The following is a 6,000-nucleotide window of genomic DNA, read 5'->3' as shown; positions in this document are numbered from 1 at the left end:
GTCCAAGGGATACAGTAAACCTGAAGTCAAGCATCGGAATCGAAAACTGGACTCACAGGAGAGGTTCAAATCATAGAAAGTTAGAGTGTCAGTCCTCTTGTACTTCTGTCGGCATTGTGCCTTTTGTATTAAATTCGGATGCAATTTCTGTGTTTCATCGTCAATAAGAAAGTCCGAGGGATACAGTAAACCTGAAGTGAAGCCTCGGCATCTAAAACTGGACTCACAGGAGAGGTTCAAATCATAGAAAGTTAGATTGTCAGTCCTCTTGTACTTAAGTCTGCATTGTGCCTTTTGTATTAAATTCGGATGCAATTTCTGTGTTTCATGGTCAATAAATAGGTCCAAGGGATACAGTAAACCTGAAGTGAAGCATCGGAATCTAAATCTGGACTCACAGGAGATGTTCAAATCATAGAAAGTTAGAGTGTCAGTCCTCTTGTACTTAAATCGGCATTGTGCCTTTTGTATTAAATTCGTATGCAAATTCTGTGTTTCATCGTCAATAAGAAGATCCAAGGGATACAGTAAACCTGAAGTGAAGCATCTGAATCTAAAACTGGACTCACAGGAGAGGTTCAAATCGTAGAAAATTAGTGTGTCAGTCCTCTTGTACTTAAGTCAGCATTGTGCATTTTGTATTAAAATCGGATGCAATTTTTTGTGTTTCATCGTCAATAAGAAGGCGCAAGGGATTCAGAAAACCTGAAGTGAAGCATCGAAATCTAAAACTTGACTCACAGGTGAGGTTCAAATCATAGAAAGTTAAAGTGTCAGTCCTCTTGTACTTAAGTCGGCATTGTGCCTTTTGTATTAAATTCGGATGCAATTTCTGTGTTTCATCGTCAATAAGAAGGTCCACGGGATACAGTAAACCTGAAGTGAAGCATCGGAATCTATAACTGGACTCACAGGAGTGGCTCAAATCATAGAAAGTTATAGTGTCAGTCCTCTTGTACTTAAGTCGGCATTGTGCCTGTTGTATTAAATTCGGATGCAATTTCTGTGTATCATCGTCAATTATAAGGTCCAAGGGATGCTGTAAAACTGAAGTGAAGCATCTGAATCTTAAATTGTACTCACAGGAGATGTTCATATCATAGGAAGATAGAGTGTCAGTCCTCTTGTACTTAAGTCGGCATTGTGCCTTTTGTATTGAATTCGGATGCAATTTCTGTGTTTCATCGTCAATAAGAAGGTCCAAGGGATACAGTAAAGCTGAAGTGAAGCATCGGAATCTAAAACTGGAATCACAGGAGAGGTTCAAATCAGAGAAACTTAGAGTGTCAGTCCTCTTGTACTTAAGTTGGCATTGGGCCTTTTGTATTATATTCGAATGCAATTTCTGTGTTTCATCGTCAATAAGAAGATCCAAGGGATACAGCGAACCAGAAGTGAAGCATCGGAATCTAAAACTGGACTCATAGGAGAGGTTCAAATCGTAGAAAGTTAGTGTGTCAGTCCTCTTGTACTTAAGTCGTCATTGTGCATTTTGTATTAAATTCGGATGCAATTTCTGTCTTTCATCGTCAATAAGAAGGTCCAAGGGATTCAGTAAACCTGAAGTGAAGCATCGAAATCTAAAACTGGACTCACAGGTGAGGTTCAAATCATGGAAAGTTAAAGTGTCAGTCCTCTTGTACTTAAGTCGGCATTGTGCCTTTTGTATTAAATTCGGATGCAAATTCTGTGTTTCATCGTCAATAAGAAGGTCGAAGGGATACAGTAAACCTGAAGTGAACCATCGGAATCTATAACTGGACTCACAGGAGTGGCTCAAATCATAGAAAGTTATAGTGTCAGTCCTCTTGTACTTAAGTCGGCATTGTGCCTGTTGTATTAAATTCGGATGCAATTTCTGTGTTTCATCGTCAATAAGAAGGTCCAAGGGATGCTGTAAACCTGAAGTGAAACATCGGAATCTAAAATTGTACTCACAGGGCATGTTCATATCATAGAAAGTTAGAGTGTCAGTCCTCTTGTACATAAGTCAGCATTGTGCCTTTTGTATTAAATTCGGATGCAATTTCGGTGTTTCATCGTCAATAAGAAGGTCCAAGGGATACAGTAAACCTGAAGTGAAGCATCGGAATCTTAAACTGTACTCACAGGAGTGGTTCAAATCATAGAAAGTTAGAGTGTCAGTCCTCTTGTACTTAAAACGGCATTGTGCTTTTGTATTAAATTCGGATGCAATTTCTGTGTTTCATCGTCAATACGAAGGTCCAAGGGATACAGTAAACCTGAAGTGAAGCATCGGAATCGAAAACTGGACTCACAGGAGAGGTTCAAATCATAGAAAGTTAGAGTGTCAGTCCTCTTGTACTTTAGTCGGTATTGTGCCCTTTGTATTAAATTCGGATGCAATTTCTGTGTTTCATCGTCAATCAGAAGGTCCAAGGGATACAGTAAACCTGAAGTGAAGCATCGGAATCTTAAACTGGACTCATAGGAGTGGTTCAAATCATAGAAAGTTAGAGTGTCAGTCCTCTTGTACTTAAGTCGGCATTGTGCTTTTGTATCAAATTCGGATGCAATTTCTGTGTTTCATCGTCAATAAGAAGGTCCAAGGGATACAGTAAACCTGAAGTGAAGCATCGGAATCGAAAACTGGACTCACAGGAGGGGTTCAAATCATTGAAAGTTAGATTGTCAGTCCTCTTGTACTTAAGTCTGCATTGTGCCTTTTGTATTAAATTCGGATGCAATTTCTGTGTTTCATCGTCAATAAGATGGTCCAAGGGATACAGTAAACCTGAAGTGAAGCATCGGAATCTAAATCTGGACTCACAGGAGATGTTCAAATCATAGAAAGTTAGAGTGTCAGTCCTCTTGTACTTAAGTCGGCATTGTGCCTGTTGTATTAAATTCGGATGCAATTTCTGTGTATCATCGCCAATTATAAGGTCCAAGGCATGCTGTAAACCTGAAGTGAAGCATCTGAATCTTAAATTGTACTCACAGGAGATGTTCATATCATAGAAAGATAGAGTGTCAGTCCACTTGTACTTAAGTCGGCATTGTGCCTTTTGTATTGAATTCGGATGCAATTTCTGTGTTTCATCGTCAATAAGAAGGTCCAAGGGATACAGTAAAGCTGAAGTGAAGCATCAGAATCTAAAACTGGAATCACAGGAGAGGTTCAAATCAGAGAAACTTAGAGTGTCAGTCCTCTTGTACTTAAGTTGGCATTGGGCCTTTTGTATTAAATTCGAATGCAATTTCTGTGTTTCATCGTCAATAAGAAGATCCAAGGGATACAGTAAACCGGAAGTGAAGCATCGGAATCTAAATCTGGACTCACAGGAGATGTTCAAATCATACAAAGTTATAGTGTCAGTCCTCTTGTACTTAAGTCGGCATTGTGCCTGTTGTATTAAATTCGGATGCAATTTCTGTGTTTCATCGTCAATAAGAATGTCCAAGGGATGCTGTAAACCTGAAGTGAAGCATCAGAATCTAAAATTGTACTCACAGGGGATGTTCATACATAGATAGTTAGAGTGTCAGTCCTCTTGTACTTAAGTCGGCATTGTTCCTTTTGTATTAAATTCGGATGCATTTTCTGTGTTTCATCGTCAATAAGAAGGTCCAAGGGATTCAGTAAACCTGAAGTGAAGCATCGAAATCTAAAACTGGACTCACAGGTGAGGTTCAAATCATAGAAAGTTAAAGTGTCAGTCCTCTTGTACTTCAGTCGGCATTGTGCCTTTCGTATTAAATATGGATGCAAATTCTGTGTTTCGTCGTCAATAAGAAGGTCAAAGGGATACAGTAAACCTGAAGTGAACCATCGGAATCTATAACTGGACTCACAGGAGTGGCTCAAATCATAGAAAGTTATAGTGTCAGTCCTCTTGTACTTAAGTCGGCATTGTGCCTGTTGTATTAAATTCGGATGCAATTTCTGTGTTTCATCGTCAATAAGAAGGTCCAAGGGATGCTGTAAACCTGAAGTGAAGCATCGGAATCTAAAATTGTACTCACAGGGCATGTTCATATCATAGAAAGTTAGAGTGTCAGTCCTCTTGTACTTAAGTCGGCATTGTGCCTTTTGTATTAAATTCGGATGCAATTTCTGTGTTTCATCGTCAATAAGAAGGTCCAAGGTATACAGTAAACCTGAAGTGAAGCATCGTAATCTGAAACTGGAATCACAGGTGAGGTTCAAATCATAGAAAGTTAGAGTGTCAGTCCTCTTGTACATAAGTCAGCATTGTGCCTTTAGTATTAAATTCGGATGCAATTTCGGTGTTTCATCGTCAATAAGAAGGTCCAAGGGATACAGTAAACCTGAAGTGAAGTATCGGAATCTTAAACTGGACTCACAGGAGTGGTTCAAATCATAGAAAGTTAGAGTGTCAGTCCTCTTGTACTTAAGTCGGCATTGTGCCTTTAGTATTAAATTCGGATGCAATTTCTGTGTTTCATCGTCAATACGAAGGTCCAAGGGATACAGTAAACCTGAAGTGAAGCATCGGAATCGAAAACTGGACTCACAGGAGAGGTTCAAATCATAGAAAGTTAGAGTGTCAGTCCTCTTGTACTTATGTCGGCATTGTGCCTTTTGTATTAAATTCGGATGCAATTTCTGTGTTTCATCGTCAATAAGAAGGTCCGAGGGATACAGTAAACCTGAAGTGAAGCATCGGAATCTAAAACTGGACTCACAGGAGAGGTTCAAATCGTGGAAAGTTAGTGTGTCAGTCCTCTTGTACTTAAGTCGGCATTGTGCATTTTGTATTAAATTCGGATGCAATTTCTGTGTTTCATCCTCAATACGAAGGTCCAAGGGATTCAGTAAACCTGAAGTGAAGCATCGAAATCTAAATCTGGACTCACAGGTGAGGTTCAAATCATAGAAAGTTAAAGTGTCAGTCCTCTTGTACTTAAGTCGGCATTGTGCCTTTCATATTAAATTCGGATGCAAATTCTGTGTTTCATCGTCAATAAGAAGGTCGAAGGGATACAGTTAACCTGAAGTGAAGCATCGGAATCTATAACTGGACTCACAGGAGTGGCTCAAATCATAGAAAGTTATAGTGTCAGTCCTCTTGTACTTAAGTCGGCATTGTGCCTGTTGTATTAAATTCGGATGCAATTTCTGTGTTTCATCGTCAATAAGAAGGTCCAAGGGATGCTGTAAACCTGAAGTGAAGCATCGGAATCTAAAATTGTACTCACAGGGGATGTTCATATCATAGAAAGTTAGAGTGTCAGTCCTCTTGTACTTAAGTCGGCATTGTGCCTTTTTTATTAAATTCGGATGCAATTTCTGTGTTTCATCGTCAATACGAAGGTCCAAGGGATACAGTAAACCTGAAGTGAAGCATCGGAATCGAAAACTGGACTCACAGGAGAGGTTCAAATCATAGAAAGTTAGAGTGTCAGTCCTCTTGTACTTTAGTCGGTATTGTGCCCTTTGTATTAAATTCGGATGCAATTTCTGTGTTTCATCGTCAATCAGAAGGTCCAAGGGATACAGTAAACCTGAAGTGAAGCATCGGAATCGAAAACTGGACTCACAGGAGAGGTTCAAATCATAGAAAGTTAGAGTGTCAGTCCTCTTGTACTTTAGTCGGTATTGTGCCCTTTGTATTAAATTCGGATGCAATTTCTGTGTTTCATCGTCAATCAGAAGGTCCAAGGGATACAGTAAACCTGAAGTGAAGCATCGGAATCTTAAACTGGACTCATAGGAGTGGTTCAAATCATAGAAAGTTAGAGTGTCAGTCCTCTTGTACTTAAGTCGGCATTGTGCTTTTGTATTAAATTCGGATGCAATTTCTGTGTTTCATCGTCAATAAGAAGGTCCAAGGGATACAGTAAACCTGAAGTGAAGCATCGGAATCGAAAACTGGACTCACAGGAGGGGTTCAAATCATTGAAAGTTAGATTGTCAGTCCTCTTGTACTTAAGTCTGCATTGTGCCTTTTGTATTAAATTCGGATGCAATTTCTGTGTTTCATCGTCAATAAGATGGTCCAAGGGATACAGTAA

Source organism: Schistocerca americana, chromosome 9, assembly GCF_021461395.2.
Source record: "Schistocerca americana isolate TAMUIC-IGC-003095 chromosome 9, iqSchAmer2.1, whole genome shotgun sequence".
In the NCBI taxonomy this organism is placed as follows: Eukaryota; Metazoa; Arthropoda; class Insecta; order Orthoptera; family Acrididae; genus Schistocerca; species Schistocerca americana.
This window is presented reverse-complemented; position numbering follows the sequence as displayed.